General features: G+C 42.4%; 1 long non-coding RNA gene across 1 annotated transcript in view; it reads right to left on the bottom strand.

The window, feature by feature from the left end:
- The window catches only part of LOC117802065, a 243,290-nt gene that overhangs the window by 3,243 nt on the left and 222,265 nt on the right, over window positions 1-17,782 (bottom strand). The gene's annotated exons all lie outside the window — the stretch shown is intronic.

The following is a 17,782-nucleotide window of genomic DNA, read 5'->3' as shown; positions in this document are numbered from 1 at the left end:
GTTTCCATCCACTAAGTAATTAAGCTAAATATATTTCACTAATAAACTTCCCTCCCTCTGACCATCCTGGAGCTTCCATTCCACGCCTCCCCCGCAACCCTGCTGTGCTCTAAGTGGACGACACATGGTGCACCGTGCGTGACCGCAGGTGCTGGGGTGCCTCCTGAGGTGGGTGCCTGCGGACAACTACACTGGGGATCGCCTGGTGCTGTCAGCTCAGGCCTGGCCTGCAACAGGCCAGCATACAGGACGCATGCTCACTGCGGCAACACAGCAAAGCCCCAAACCCAACACACTGACTAAAGGCATCCTCAGGTCTACTCTGTGCTCATCACAGCCCATCTGAAGCCCCATTTCTGAGGCATCAAATGGGATTAATATAGCCCACAAGAACTGCAAATAAATGAGATTATTTGTGTGCAAGCATTTCTTTCACTATAGAGTAAGTCACAAATTCAGTTTTGTTCTTATTTATTTTATTCTCACATAGATCTAGGCTTTGGAAAACTAAGTATGTTCTAAATCAACTTACAGATAGTTGGACTTCACTAATCAAAATGCACTGAAACACAGTCAAATGCTCTGGACTGGCAGCCCTTCACCCATGACAGCGGCAATGAAGAGAAGTCAAGGCTGATACCAGGGCCTTCGGTTTGCACTGGACTCGTGGCAGCAGATGTCATCATGCCCACATCTGTGACAATGCAGTAGAATCTGGGAAGTGCGCCATAAGGCTCTCTGGGAAGGCAGGCTGACCCTTCCATGGAAGCTTTCCCTGGGAACAAATGTAGGGCCTGCTTTCAATTGCATCATCCTACCAACTTCATGTAGAATCTTATTCTAGTAGCAACAGCAAAGCTAGCTAGAAGCAACAAAGCATTGCAACAGAAAAAAGCAGTACATGCCCAGTCCCGACAGTGATGGTAACTGTAGACAGAATTAATGGAGAACCATGTGCCAGCACGGGGCTCGGTGCAATATTGAATGACTTCTTCTGACAGGGGACAACATGGACAGCTCCCTGCCCCTTGACATTTTCTCTAGACCACCGAAATATAACTCCATTCATTCATTCAGTACTTCATTCAAACAATTAGTTTTGAAGGTGTATTACATGTTGGGTACCATGTGCAATGCCCCCAAAGCTAAAAATGAAGCTAAAATAGGAGACCTTCTTACCAGTCTCTTCAGAAGATTAGGAAGCATGTTATGGTAGAAAGAGCCTCTAGACATAAATCTGGAGGTGCTGTTTCTATTTCTGGCTCTGCCAACAGCGGTGTGGCCTCTTGCAGAGCAAAGCCCTTCTCTGAGCCTCCAATCTTGCATCTTTAAAATAACAGTACTTGAACTCTTCTCTGCGCTCCCAGTACTGACCTCCTCTGGGACAAGCCCCTGAAAAGAGGTTTGGTTTGGGGCTCCACAAAAGAAATCCTACTGCAGGGATGGGCGTGCCGCAGGAAAGGAGACGCTTCTGCTGCTGCTGGTGGTGGTGACAATGAAGATATTCCCACTTCATGTGCCAAACAGGCTTGTCACAGATAAGCGTACTGTGAGCCAGCATCTCCGCAGACTTCTGGCTCCTGTCCATCAGGCTCAGAAGGAACTCGGCGACTGGGGAGAACAACTCATGACTCAAAATCAGATCCTGCTGCTAACCCGGCAAGACCTCCATCCAAAGGCAAGAGTGCAGTCAGGAGATGCTGGGCCTCATCATAATCAATGAGGACAAGATTTCCACTTTCTTTCCAGCCCTTGAGTCAGCAAACCTTCCATGGAGTCAACGCCACCTAGTATTTAAGTGTTTCCTCATCTGCAAGCATCAGCATATGTCACTTAGACCCACTGCCATGTGAATGCACACACACACACACACACTCATGCATGCATACACATATTCGTGCATGCACACATACACACTTGTGCACTCACACACATGCATGCAGGCACACATACTCATGCATGCACACACCCATATATGCACATGCACACAGCCATGCATGTAACACACTCATGCATGTGCACACACAAACACAATTACATTACATGTAACACATTCATGTCATGTAACACACTCATACATGTCCACACATAAATACAATTATTGAACAATGTTAGCTGTTGCAATTCTGGTGACTAAGAAAAAAAGACTTAAGATTTACCTCTTTCTTTCCTTAGGCTCAATTTTTCACTACAGTGAAACAAATAGTTAGCTTGGGAACTAGGGATTTTCACTGTAACTGTTAAATATCTCAGAGTTAGAATATCCTATATCTCTCAGTCTGAAGAAGAGCCCTAAATATTGACGGACCTGTACTGAAAGCACTTGACTTTTAAAATCTATTTATACACCTAACTGTACAGGCCACTGATGTTAAAACATACTAAGGGATGTTAGCCCCTTGAGTGATTATATTTTCATACATTTTCATGTTGTTAAAACTTAAAAGCTAGGTCTGGTCAACCTGCTAGATTCCTGCTACTAGTTACCAAACTGGAAAATGATGGGTACATAAACCAAACCTCAACCAAACATAAATCTTTGTCTATGACAAGCTCCAACTGTCTCTTGAAGGCCACAAGTCCACATTTGTACTGAAATGGCACATCGACAACTTGCTGGGCGTGGTTTTAGATGGCTCAGGTTGTATGATTCTTTTAGGAGAAACCACGCTCACTACACAGTGCTGTAATCATGACTCTGAAGAGCAAGAAGACCGTGAGTTGAGCCCTGGCTACCAGGCAGAGTGCACAGAGGGCGGCAAGTTTTGGCGGGGCTGAGTTAGGTGTGCGAGGAACGGGATGGGGACATGGGACGGCAAGGTCATGGCAAGGGCAGCGATGGCTCCTGGCTATGAGCGCTCACTGCACTGGGCCACTATTCCTCTCATTTCATCATCCCAGCAGCCTTAGAAAATAGGTGTTGTCAGCATTCCCATTTCATAGGTGAGAATCTTGAAGCCTATATGAACCAAAGTACTTTCCCAAAGACAGGTGTAAAAAGCAGAGCAGACCCATGACTCCAGACTGGCCTCAAACACCCACTGTCCTACTCCAAGGATGCCTGCAATTCCTCCAGCAAGCCACAGCAATTCCTCCAGCCGGGTTATGGTTTGTGCTTCTTTCACTGACCACAGCACCGGGGCCCTCTTCTCACCAGCCTTCTAAGCCCAGACCAGATACACCCCACCCACACGCCTCTGATTTTGCCTGATCTGCCCCCTCATTTCTGTTTCCATGCAATCTTGTAGGAACGTGATCATTTGGCCCATAGGGCCGACAGAATTGAGTGTCATGGAATGAAGTCAGAATGTGATACTAGTATCAAGGAAGGGAGGGCTTGCTACATCTTGGTAAGCAATTTCTTGTCTAGTTGCTATGGACTGAATGTTGTATACCCCCGAAATTCATATATTGATGTGATGGTAAGATGAGAAAAAGAAACTAGAGTTTCTCTCTCTGCCATGTAAGGACACAGTGAGGAGGCAACTGCATATAAGCCAGGAGGAGGGCTCTCACCAAGACCCAAATCTGCTGACACCTTGACCTTAGACGTCCAGCCTCCAGATCTGTGAGAGATAACTGTCTGCTGATTAAGCCCCCCCCATCCATGGTATTTTACTGCAGCAGCCCAAGCCAACTAAAACATTAGTCAGTGAGAGCATGAGATGGATTTTAAAAGCAGGTAGTATCATGGTAAGATTATACTGACAGATAGATATTCCTAATTTTAAAAGAGAAAACCATATTTCTTAATACCATTCATTTATGTAATTGTAGGCATCAATACATGTTTTTTGTAAAGAGCCAGGGAGTAAATATTTTAGGCTTGGCAGGAGATAGACAGTTACTGTCTTGTGGGCTGTAGGCCATGGTTTGCTGACCTCAATATAATAGAGTACATTTTCCGAAAGAAACCTATAATTTCTCAAAGACTTGCTTTTGTTTGCTGGGTAGACATCCAAATAATTATTCTTTATGGGAAATTTATTTAGATGTCACTTTATTGCAAATATAATTAATTAGTACACATATGGATAAAGTCTTTGTTGCGGTTTATTATAGCATCCTTGTGCAGGTGATACACCAAAAAATAACCCATTACTGTTAAAAAAAAAAAAAGAAAGAAAATAGAGCAATGCTTGTGCATTAAGAGTCTCTCAAATGCCAAACGTGCCATGTCAGGTGTCCCTCAGCTCCGAAAGGACTCCAACCCAGTTCTGGAAGTCACCAGCCCGTTATCAGAGCCTCGCAACACTTTCATTTTATAAAAAGAAACAAGAGGAAAAAAAGATCCCACATGGGAAATGTTGCAGCCACAAGAATGCGGTTGCCTTTTTCTCGGTTACCTTGTATCTAAAAGTAGGTACTGCTGTTGGACCCGCTTCAAAAACTTCTCATCACCCATGAAGATCTCAGCACCCCTGCTCAGACCTACGCCCCTGACAACCACCCACCTATATTTTCAGCAACTGTTGCTGTTTTTCTTGCCTTGGGTCAAAGAACCACTTTCTCATCTGTGAATGTGATAAACCTGCTAGAAAAGGGGACCGATTTTTATTTCCCACTTTAAGGCATTTTAACTTTATTGATCTATGTATCCCTCCCAACAACTGTACGAGGCGGTCAATCTTCCCCCAAATGTACGGATCATGAATTTGAACCCCAGAGACCCTGAAGGTCACACATCTCCTGTGACGGCTGAGCACAGATCTGAATCCGGAGCATGTGCTCCAGCACCTGCATCCTTTTCACCACGTCGGGTCCTTTCTCTTCTCTGCTTCATACTCTTCTCACAGCTCTCCTCTCCAGCTCAACACAGCCCACTACCTCCAACAGGCAGAACCACAAATTGTCAGAATTTCCCTCCTTCCCACCCCCTCTGGCAAAGCACCCTGAGCATGAGGGGGGCCACGGAAGGGGGCCAGGGAAGAGTCCTCCAGTGGCTGCCCTCCAAAACGCGCAGCAGAGCTGGGACACGGCGAGGCCGTATAGGCTGGGGGTGAGCCAGGGAGGCGAGGCAGCTGAAACAGACGAGGCGGTCCACCACCTATGTCAACAGAGCAGGGCGCCGGCCGGTGGAGCCCTGGGGCCCAGGGAGCCTTGGGATCCGAGCCTGCCCACAGAGCCGCCAAGTCTAGACTCCAGATGTGCACTCACTATTACCAGGCCAAGTCAGATCCATCGGGCGGGTAAATATTCCTACCAGATGACAGCGGGCTCCATTACAACAGTGATGACAAAGGACAAAAATAGGAACAGAGTAAATACTGGGCACTGCTGTTCCTTGGGGGAGGTAAACACACACACACACACACACACACACACACACGCAAGCACACATATACTCCCACCCACCGACATGCACACACACACACTCCCACACATACATGCATGCCCACACACACTCACATGCATTCATATACACTCCCACACACTCACATGCCCCCACACACTCACATGCACTCCTACACACTCACTTGTATGGCCACATACTCCCACACACTCACATAGCATGCACATACACTCACACATGCACACATCATGCATACATACACACATTCTCCACATACTTTTTCAGGATGCTATTATGTCAGTAGGCCATAGGCATCCTTACATTTTCTTGCTTATGTGGAAACAGTTCCAAGATGAACTGAAGACTATTTAAGCCAATTAGACACTTAAAATGAGTCGAAACTGGCTGCATAGAGAGGACACACACAATCTACCTTCTGATTTTTAACCTTTGGAGAGACTGAGAGCTGAGAAAAAGACAGAAAGCAAGTATTTTACAAAAAGTTTTTAGAATCCAGGGCAATGAAGTATCAATTTACTTTGAGAGATGGCAGTTTTACAGTTTCTTTAGAGCATCAGAATAGCCCTGCATCACAAAAATCTAAAAATAGGTCTGCCCTCCAGATTTGCTCAGCCCAAGTGTTCCTCTGTCTCCCACATCCACCGTGTCACCTCCATTACAGCCAGTCCCAATGACGTCATATGCTAATTTCAAAAATGTGACTTTTTACGTCTGCCTTGAGCAATTGGAGAGAAAGAACATAGGCTTTCAATAATTCCAGAGTTGTAATATCTCTTTGCTTAAAATATATTGGCACCTGGTAGGAGGTAAGGTTTCACTTCCTTGTGAAATTACAGCCTCCCATATGTCAGACACAGCAGCTGAAAGTGAATGAAATGCTAGAATTTTTTATGAACTCCCCCACTGAATCCCGGAGGCATTAAGGTAATATTACCATCACTTTCACTTTTTTGTTCCTTTACTTCTTGACAGGATAGGATTTTACTTGGGGTGGGAAGAGCAGACCTCAAACTGGAGTTTAAATCAGACCCTTTATTTCCGCTTATCAATTATTATTTTCCAGACACCCTATAATCTTCATGGCAACCCCAAGAAATATTTTATAGAATAAATAATTTCCATAGAAGCACAGAGATGGTCTGTGACAGAGCCGGGACTGGAACCCATCCTACCTGATTCTGGATGGAAATGGAATATATCCTGGGAAAAGGATCAGAGTGGAATGAGGGGGTCAAGTGATACTGACCACTCCATCTCCTGGCTAAAAATGGCATACTGTTTCATTTCTAAAACATAAACTCACATAATTCAGTGAATTCATAACTAAACATGAAGTATTCCTCTTCATTCATTTTCAGATCAAACTTGAAATTTGCCTCCCAGATTTGCTTGAATGAAAAATTTGCAGTACATGGAACTTCAGCTAACAGCAAACAAAACAAACAGCAGCTGGTAGATTCGGTATGGTCCTATGGTTGTAGGTCCCCTGACCATGGCCTGTTAAATAATGGCTTAAAGTTAATAGAAGCACCTATCTTAAATATGTATCAATGTATCTGAGTTTTTATATTGTCTTGGGGTCATTATAATACAGCCTCAATTACTATTATATCACATTATAGTCTCTTAAAGTCAATTATTTATATTTTATTATTTTATATTAATAGATATAAATTATAGCACAATTTATGCATGCCCACACAATCCCACATATTCACTTATTATTACTTAAATTTCCCATTATTTAGATACTTGGAGAAATGGAGCACATGCTTCCCACTTATTTATTTATGAAGGAGAACCTGTGAGGCACCCAAACAGGTGAGCAGGAAGTAGGTGGTCTCCAGGTGGTCCTGTCCTTGGCCTTTTTCTCTCTGCTTTCTGGTCATCAGCGATCCCATTCTCTCTCATAAAGTCAGCCCCCTCTGCTGTGGATCAAATGTCTGCTCTTGCGCCTTTGGCTCTCAGGATGCAGAGTTGCTCCTGGCTGTATCCCAGACGCTCCACCCTGGGAAGGCTGGCCAGACCCTGACCTTCCTTCTTAATGCCACAGCCTCTCCTCTTGGTCACCAAGATGTGAAATGTTGGAGCTCTTGCTGACTGCCTCCCATCTGTCACCGGCCTGTGTCCGCCTGTTCTCCCCAGGCCACGGCTCTGGCTCACACTCTGGCCATTCTCCTGAGGGCTGCCCTGCATGTTTTCTACCTGTCCTGCTCTTTCCCTGCTTCCCGACATTCCCTTCACTTCATATGCTTCTAGAACGGGCTTTCCATTGTTCCTGCAAAGGCAACCCCTTAGAACACACAGGTTTTTGTTTGTTTTTTGCATAAGGTCTTATGAATTTTTTGTCTTTTTTAAAATTAGGATATGTTAGTCACCATACAGTACATCATTAGTGTTTGATGTAGTGTTCCATGATTCATTGTTTGCGTAGAACACCCAGTGCCCCATGCAATACGTGCCTTCCTTCATACCCTTCACCAGGCTAACCCATCCTCCCACCCCCAAACTGAGGGTTTTAGAACACACAGCTTTAGGCTTCCTATCTCTAGCCCCCTACATGTCCTGTCCCTGTGTTCATGCACAACCCCAGGCCCTCTGTGCTGCCTTGTATGTGTGGTTTTGCCTGCCCAGGGACTTGGTTATTATTGTTCCCTGTACCTGTAATGCCCTCTCCTGCGCTTTGGTTACTGTTCACGCCTTGGGGAACGTGTGTGTGTGTGTGTGTGTGTGTGGAAGATTACAGTTATAGTCTCCCTTTGTGTGGAAGCACTTCTCAGTTACCTTGGACACAGTTTTACTTGTATCCTGGTGTTATTTGATTAATATCTGTCTCCCTCGCCATGTCATATACTTCACAAGGCAGGGCCCTCATCTGATTGTGCTGACCATTGTGGCTACAACTCCTAGCACATATTCTAACACATAATAAATGCTGGTAAATATAGCAGAAGGAAGGACGAAAGAGGAGAGGAAGAGGAGGGAGGAGTACTGCATAACAGATTGCCCCAGACACAGTGATCTCAAACAGCACAGACACATCCACTATAGTTTCCTTGCGAGCCTGGCGCACTTTAACTGGTCCCCTGCTCAGAGTGTCAGGGGATGGAAGCCCAGGGCTCAGCCGGCTTTATCATCATGTGGAGACTGATGAGGGAAAGCTTGCTTTCCTGCTAGCTGTCAGCCTGGGGACAAAGGCCGAGTCACATCCTTGCCAGGCGACCCCACCTACAGGACCTCACGGGTTTCCCACGTCTCTGACTTCAGGGAGAACCACATTAAGGCCTTTAAAGAGATGACCTGATCAAGTCGGCCTACCTAAGTAAGCTCCATTTTGAACTACAAGTCTCCTGGTCAGGAATCTATCATGGGAGTGATTAGTAATCATCACCTACACAGATTCTGCCAGTAGTGGAGGGAAGGCATTGTCTGGACGTGCAGGGGTTCTGGGGTCATCTCGAAACTCCGCTGACCCAGGTGGAAAAGCACGATCACTCTCCTAGGCAGGATGCTGTCCACAATGTCAGACTCTGGAGCCACAGAGCTCTACCCTGGGATGCGGAGCGAGTCTTGGTTTCCAAGTAGATAAGGCTGTAACAACACTGACAGCTACTTTAAGAGTTGCTATGAAAAATAAAATGACTTACTGCACATAAGTCCCTGGGGCACAGAAAGTGTTCACGGAGAGACAACTATCACTCCTGGGATTCTCAACTATGTTATGCTGCGCTTCTGGGAACAATGGCCACAGTATTTGAAACCCGGATCTTTCCCAGAATACCTAGAACATATGGTCTCCAAAATTAGAGATTCGCCATCCAATAAGCAATATATTTCTGGAAAAAAAAATTCCCTTGGAAACAAGAAGCTAAGGGGATCACTTTTTTTTTTCTTTCTTTTTAACATACAAATCAAATTCAGGCCTGGCAGCTACCTATTTTATTAAGGAAAGTTCTTACTTTCCTTAATAAAAGAGTTCCAAGCCTTACTTGAGAGAGAATTATATAATTTTATAAGCTCTGAGGAACATACACTGCAGGTGTGACTATAACAAAAGGGACTTTGGTCTGCCTGCCTGTTTCTATCTTGTTTTTACACTAAGTTAAGTCCTCCAAAACCAAAGTTAATCACATTTCCCATTTAAAATGCCCCCAACATCCCAACACAGTTACTTCTGATGTTTCAAACTCCCTTTCTTGCTGATGAGGACTTTCTTTTAGATCTAATTTATTTGGATTCTGTTTTCTCCATTACAATGCGGGAACTTCCCGCTGAGCTGATGAGATCACTTCCTGCTGACTCAGCACACCACCCAGTGGAGTCAGGACACAGGCCACAGGAAAGGCTGTAATTAAGACTGATTGTTGGAGATAATACGAAGTCTTGGGAAATGTCACCAGAGGCCCGGAGAATCTGAGAGGAAAATTACCTTGTAGCACCATTCACTTATACCCTGTGATCCCACTGAAACCCCTGCCCCTGACCTGCTGCTTCTCTCTCCATCAGCCTTGCTCCTTGGCCACTAAGCTAGGGTTGTATCTGAATCCTGGATGTGAGTTCGCAGGATCCCTGCTTGTTCCGTGGTGCTAGTCCGGGCTTAGAAGGAGGAAATGATGTGGAGGCAGGAGCCTTAATTCTAACCTCTACCATCATCACTGCTGCCTGAGATTTGTCCCCTCCCCTCCTAGGGCTTTTGTTAATGCAGCTTCCTAAGGGGAAGTCAGTCCAGTTTGTATTATACATACCTCCTATCACTGCTGTTCATGTAACCAGGAGTTGGACGGGGCTTTTTCTGCATTTGAAATCTGCTTAAAATCAGCCTAAACTCTGGATCTGAAGTAAGAGCTTAAAGCCCTGATTTCTGTGATTGCCAATAGCCCAGTTCCTCTGTATACAATGCCCTGTGCTCAGACATTCTACTTAGCCTTCCGCATTCAATCCAATCACCCTGGCCATTGAGTTTATCAATTTATGAAAGACCTGGGGGCAATCTGTAGGTATCACATACTGCGTACTCTGCCATTCAGTTAACTGCATCCCTTTCCTCCTAGCCTTTTTGCCAGAGAATCTCTTAGGGAGGGTGTCCCATTCCTCAGCTGGGCCTCCTCCCCGGGACAGCAGGAAGCACAAGTGAGATACCCCCTCCTTAGGATGGTCGGATCTAGTAAGTTATCAAGGCCTTTGGAAGCACTTTGATAATTATGAAGCCATTAATAAATGTTAGGTATAATTAGCATTATTTTAAGCATCATGGGGCATGAAAACTTTTGCAAGGGCAACTGAATGGAATCAGCAGAAAATCTTGATGGTCTGCCTCAAGGTAGAAATAAAACCTTCACCATAAATGTGTATCTTCTGGGGTACCTGGGTGGCTCAGTCAGTTAAGGGTCTGACTCTTGATTTCAGGTCAGGTCATGATCTCAGGGTCCTGAGATCAAGCCCTGCATCGGGCTCCCCACTCAGTGGGGAGTTTGCTTGAGATTTTCTCTCCCCCTCTCCCTCTGCCCTCTCCTGCCCCACACATGTGCATTCTCTCTCTCTTTCTCTCTTTCTCTCCCTAAAATAAATAAATAAATCTTTAAAAAAATATAAATGTGCATCCTTTGTCTAAAGACTTACTAGACTTTGCAGGTATGTTCCTTAAATAAGCCAACCCTACAGGCCTGACCACAGTGACCTTGAAAAAGCAAAAGTCTAACTGTAAGAGGGTCCAGACCACAAGCATGGTTGGGTCAATTGAAACACAAATGCACGGAAAAATAAAACCAACATCAAACTGAAAATCTTCTGCACAGCTAAAGAAATAATCAGCATAATGAAGAGGCAACCTACACAATGGGAAAAAATATTTGCAAACCATCTATCTAATAAGGGCTTACTATGCAAAAATACTTAAGGAACTCCTTCAGCTCAACAGCAAAAATAAAAATAAAGAATAAAAAAACTGGATCAAAAAATGGGCAAAGGATTTGAATAGACATTTTTCCAAAGAACACATACAAATGGCCGTGAAAGGTACGTGAGGTACAAAGGTACATGAAAAGATGTTCAACATCAGTAACCATCAGGAAAATGCACATCAAAACCAGGACATACCCATCTCACACCTGTTAAAATGTCTGTCATCAAAAAGACAAAAGACAAGTGTTGGGGAGGATGTGGAGAAAGGGAGCCCTTGTGCACTGCTGGTGGGACTGTAAATTCGTGCAGCCACTGGGGAAAACAGTACAGATGTTCCTCAAAATAATAAAACTAGAACTACCCCTATGGCCCAGCAATTACACTTCTGAGTATACATCCAAAGGAAATTAAATCATTATATCAAAGAGATCTCTGCACACTAATGTTCACCGCAACATTATTTATAATAGCCAAAACATGGAAACAACCTAAGTGTCCATCCACAGATGAATAAAGAAAATTAATGTATATGTATATTTAATATTCATATTTATGTAATATATAATGCATATACATATGTATATTTAATATTATGTATATTAATATTATCTAGCCATAAAAAAGAAAGAAATACTGCCTTTGTGGCAACACTGATGGACCTTGAGGGCACCATACTAAGTGAAATAAATTAGACAGAAAAAGATAAATGCCATATGTTCTCACTTATATGTGGAATCTAAAAATGCTAAACTCCTAGAAACAGAGAGTAAAATGGTAGTTCTTAGGGGCTGGGGTGGGGGTGGGAGATGATGGTCAGAGTACACACTTCCAACTGTACGATGAATAAGTTCTGGGGAGTCTAATGTGCAGCACAGTGACTATAATGATCAATACTGTATTGTATACTGGAAAGCTATTACAAGAGTAGAAAAAATGATAATTTTGTGAGGGGATGGAGGTATCAACTACCCTTACTGTTTGTTTCACAGTACAAATGGGTTTCAAATTGTCACACTGTATTCTTTAAACTTACAAATGTTCTATGTCAGTAATATACCAATAAAGTTGGAGAAAAAAGAAGAAAATAAAAAGAAAATCAAGCACATGTTTGATTATTTCTTCCCTTCTATTCTACTAATATCATAAAAAAAAAAAAAAAGGATTCGGGGCACCTGGGTGGCTCAGAGTGTTAAACATCTGCCTTCAGCTCAGGTCATGATCTCAGGGTTCTGGGATTGAGCCCCACATGGGGCTCAGCAGGACATGGGGCTCAGCAGGGAGTCTGCTTCTCCTTCTCATTCTCTGTGCTCTCTCTCTCAAATAAATCAATAAAATATTTTTTAAAAAATTCAATAAATACTGAATTAATCAGCAACTATTCAAAATATTTTACTATTCTTTTTATAACACTTTATGAAATATTCCATGTATATAAAATGATATAAAGACATAAAAGAAATTATACATGACAATGCCCCCACCAACCAGCTGCAGGAACGAAATACTGCAAATCGAGATGAAGCCCACCTTGTACCAATTCTTCCCTTACCTCCCTTTCTACCTTCCCCAGAGGCACTCGCCCAGAGGTAACCACTATATTAAATTGAATTTTAATCATTTCAATGTTTTGCATTGTTTCACCTTCCCTTCAAATACGTATATTCCTAAGTAATATTTCCACATTGGAGAGGTTTCTAACCACGGTCCTGAGGCACAATGATGTGCACAGAATGGGTAAGAAATCACCAAGTGTCTTAGCCTGTTCAGGCTACCATAACAAAATATCATAAGTGGGTGGCTTAAACAACAGAAGTTTTATTTGTTTTTTGTTTGTTTGTTTGTTTTTCCTCGTAGTCCCAGAATTCAGAAGTTCACGATTAAGGCGCCAACAGGATTGACTTCTGATTAAGGCCTTGCTCCTTGGTTTGCAAATGGTGCCCATTCTTCCTGTGTCCTCATAAGGTCTTTCCTGTGGGTGCACACATCCGTGGTGTCTCTTCGTGTTCGTATAAGGACACCAGTCCTACTGGATTACAGCCTCCCTATGACCTGATTTCATCATAACTACTTTCTTGAAGACCCTATCTCCAAATGCTGTCCCAACTGGGGTTTAGGGATTCAACATATGGATTTGGGGGAGGACACAATTCAGTCCGTAACACCAGGTTATTGATCATTTCTGCCCTCTACAATCTTACTGATGTATAAAAAAACAACATGAATCAGTGACAGAAATCACCCCCCTGGAGACTATGTGATTTCTACTTACTTAGAACACTCACCCATTACCCTACTGCCCATTCTTGGCCATTTCTTACAAAACCCAAGACTCAGGATTTCTTTGAGGAGCTTCTCCTATTTTTCACACTGCACATTATGACCTTATAATTGGACAATATTTTGGGGTCTGAGCTTGGTTTCTCCCCACTAGAACTCCATGCTTGCTCCTTTCCTCATAATCATTCACAGGAATAGAGTGAGTGCATAAGGGAGAAAACATGGACACGTTCCTTAGTTAAAGTCTCAATTTATTTGGTGTGTATCTCTCCAGCAGTATCTCTGAAACACAAAACTTCCCAATCCCTGTGGATCCAATGCTTCTACTGGTTAGAAAAGCCAGCCTAACTGACCTTTCTCCCAAATTAGTCCACATTTTCTTTTCTGAACCTGGCATCAATGGTCTAAGCTCCTCAAAAGACGAAGGCCAGGCACAACACCACCTGTTTCAGGCAATGGCCCCACTACCCTCCCTGGAGCTATTTTACCAGCTGCTGACAGTTCACAGCTAAGTCACCCTCTAGGAAATGCCCCAATTGCCTGAAATTCAAGACAGTCATCTCCACAAGGTGATTTCCCCTTCCCTGTGGACTGCCTGCACCTGGTGACTGGTCAATGCAAGACGTGTGAAAACCCAGCCTCTTTGCCTCCAGGCAGGACAATAGCATCCAGAGTTCCCTGTGAAATCAGCTGAGGCCTTTATGTTGACCGCATTTCAACTGTTCAATTTTACTTGTTTTAATATCCACAGATATTGATCCCAAGGATACAACCCCAATCAACTTTCTGCCTCAAATTTATATCTCAGAGTCAGCATTCCCAGGAATCTGATTCAGGGCAGCCAGTGTCAGGACTAGTCTGAGGAAGCTGACTCTAAAGAGGGATTCTGGAACTGGAGGACCTCCTGGCCAACTGTCAATGAAGACCCCATCACTGAGGACCAGGAAAGGAAGTGTGAAGAGCCCAGGGAACGCTAAAGTACAACTGTGAAAATTTCACAATTATGAACCAGGAAGAGATATACTGAAGTCATGTCCCAGGAGTGCAACATCACATGCATTTGAGAAATTCAAGTATGGGTATAATAACTAATTATAAGGACAATGGACTTTAATGGCAATTTTTGAATGTTACTGATATTTGGAGTCGAACACTGGAGAACTGGGTCAAGAAGTTAATATTTTGTGTAGCAGGCTCTAAAGGAGGTGAATGCTCAACTTCACCAAGGCTATTATGCCAAGGCCAGATCCCTGTTTGGGAACCTGAGGCGTGGGGTACTGACATCTAGACAGAGGCACTTGAGTGCATCAAGTCCTTTGCAGAAGTGATTCACTCCTTCCCACTAAAATCAAGTGGCTTCTAACACATAAGACAACAGGCATCCAATCCCACTTCTATCCCACCCCTGCCCCCTGCTTAGGATCTATCCCACCAACCCTCCTAGCCACCAGATCAATAATTAGGGTTAAGTCCCAGAAAACATGGCTGGGGAAGTGCTGGACATACAGACATAGGAAAGGGGCTATACCCCAAAAGAGCCACAAGACCTCACCAAGATATATCAGCCCGAGCTAAGACAGCATGCATGGGACTTGATCCTGGAGGTGTGGGATCAAGGTCAGGGTGAAACATAAAGGAGGATAAGGGAGGTTTCTCCCATGACCAAGGATTTAACACCCTGGCAAGGACGATGGGAGACGGTGCTAACATACTATGATGGCATTTGAGAGCTGAGAGAAAGCTGTATTAAGTAAACTAGAAATCTCAGAACTTCTCCAGCAGCATGGAGGAAGGGATCAAATTCTCAGAGAACTGGGATTGCTAGAGTTGATATGCAAGAAGCCACTTGGTTTTAACAGGGAATGGTGAAATACCAGCCAATTATCACAGCAGGAGGGCTTGGATGCCCTCTGTTTGCCAAAGCAAGAAAGTATGCCCTGGTGAATGGGAGACATCAGGTTCATGCATTCGACAGGTCATGGCGAACTGTAAGAAATGTTCACACAGAATGGTGTTCCTTGATATCAGTATGACAACAGGATCCCAGAATATCCAAAGCTAAGTGGCAATGCTTAACCATTAGAAAAAAAGGTAAGTGCAATTACTGCAACGGGTGGCAAAGTCAGAACGGCATTCAGGGACCCTGATCCGCCAAGAGCTGCGAAGATGACTAAGAGAACATGTCAACTCCAAGGGCAAGAGAGATGGCAGCCAAGGAGTCAGGAGGGGGACAAACAGAATTAGTGATCTATGGTATTGTCTTGTCCAAAAGGAGGACAAAAGCATCAGTTAGTAAAGATAAATTAAATACAGTTATAATTACTAGGTTGCCACTAAAAGAATGCAGAAAAGAAAGGGAAAAGAAACACAGATAAATAAAAAGTACAAAATAACATGAAGGACTAAAAACCAAATGTATCAGTAATTTCATTTAATTAAATGAACTAAGTGGTCCAGCTAAAGGATAAAAATTGCCACAGTCTGAATAAGAAAACTAAATCCAAATATACTCAGTTCATATAAAACATATCTAAAACAAACAGATAAAACTGTCAAACGTTGGGGCACCTGGCTGGCTCAGTCAGTAGAGCATGTGACTCTTAATCTCAGGGTCATGAGTTCAAACCCCACACTGGGTGTGGAGCCTACTTAAAAAGTAAATAAAGAAAAACTGTCAAAAGGAAGAAGAACACCATATACTATGTAAACACTAACCAAAAGAAATCTGATGTAACTATATTATATATAATACATTTTAAGGCAAAACTCATTAATAGAGTGTCAATTCATAATAACATAATGTTCTAACCACTTAGAAGATAGAAAATTAAAAATGTGTATGCAATTAATAACAAAATGAAAATTGCTAGAACTACACGGATAAATAGAAAAACCCACCACCATTTCAGAAATTTTGACAGAACTCTCACTAACCGTGGTTCAAAGAGATAAAATGAAACAAAAACAGTGGAGATAACAGAGATACACACAACTTGATAACATACTCGTCTGGTAAAGACAAAATGTTATCCCCCAAACTGCACAGTTTATTATCCTTTAAAGCACACCGGAGACAGCTACAAAAATTAACCACATATTGGTCACAAAACAATGACTCATTTTTTAAAGAAATGAATTTATAGAGAGTAAATCCTCTGATGGCCATGCAACTATACTATAAGTAAAAATAGACAAAAGATAATTTGACAATACATACATGTTTGGAAATTAATAATTAATTAAATAATCCAAGAACCTAAGTGAAAATTAGAAAATATGTTTAAATAAAATAATGCAGAAATACTACATATCAAAACTCAGGAAATACTTTTATATATATTAGGAAAGAAATACAGAAAAACCTGAAGACTAATGAACTAAGCGTCCATGTCAACAAGCTAGAATGATATCCCATACAAAACTGAAAGTAAAGAATTTTTTTAAAGCAGGAATCAATAAAGTGTTTTTTTTTTTTTTAAGGCACACAATAAAGGTCAAAAAACAAATTTAATTCTTGGAAGAAGTGAAGAAAATTGATAAACTTGTGGCAACACTGCTCAAGAAAGGAGAAAAGAAAAGAAAGGAAAGCATGATCCAAAATGAAAATGTGGGTGATTTTACCACTTTATGCCAATACCAAAAACTTAAATGAAATGAGTGAACTCCTAGAAAAAACATAACCTAAACATAAATGCAATCATCCTGAAAAAAAAAAAAAGTTGGCAATCCAAGTCTAGCAGTATATAAAGGAATTGACACGTTACAAGTAACCTGGATTAATATCTGGAATTCAAGATTGGCATAACGTTAGAAATTCCATTAATGGAATTTACCACTTCAACAGATGAATGGAGAAACTCCATATAATCTTAATGAATGGATAAGAACAATTTGATGAAATTCAATAGTAATTCATGATAAAAATCACTCTAAACAAAGGGAAATTTGAAGGGAACACCTTAATCTAATAATTAGCATCAGACAAAACACTACAAAAAGCCTAATACCTGTAGTAAAACAATGAAAGCTTTTCCTTTGAAGTTGTCAACAGGATGGAATGAATGAAATTCCCATTCTCAGGATCTGCTTTCAACACAGCACCTGTGCTTAGAAGTAGGGTATCCATATGGAAAAAAGAAAAAAAAAATTGCATTGGATCTCTACTTTACACCCTGCACAAAAATCAAGTCTATGTGTATTATAAACCTAAATGTGGAAGGCAAAATTATAAAGGTTTTAGAAGATAATAGAAAGTGATATCTTCACCCCTTGAAAATACCTTCATGGTTT

Source organism: Ailuropoda melanoleuca, chromosome 4, assembly GCF_002007445.2.
Source record: "Ailuropoda melanoleuca isolate Jingjing chromosome 4, ASM200744v2, whole genome shotgun sequence".
In the NCBI taxonomy this organism is placed as follows: Eukaryota; Metazoa; Chordata; class Mammalia; order Carnivora; family Ursidae; genus Ailuropoda; species Ailuropoda melanoleuca.
The sequence above is the reverse complement of the archived record's forward strand: the minus strand, read 5'-3'. Positions and strand labels throughout refer to the sequence as shown.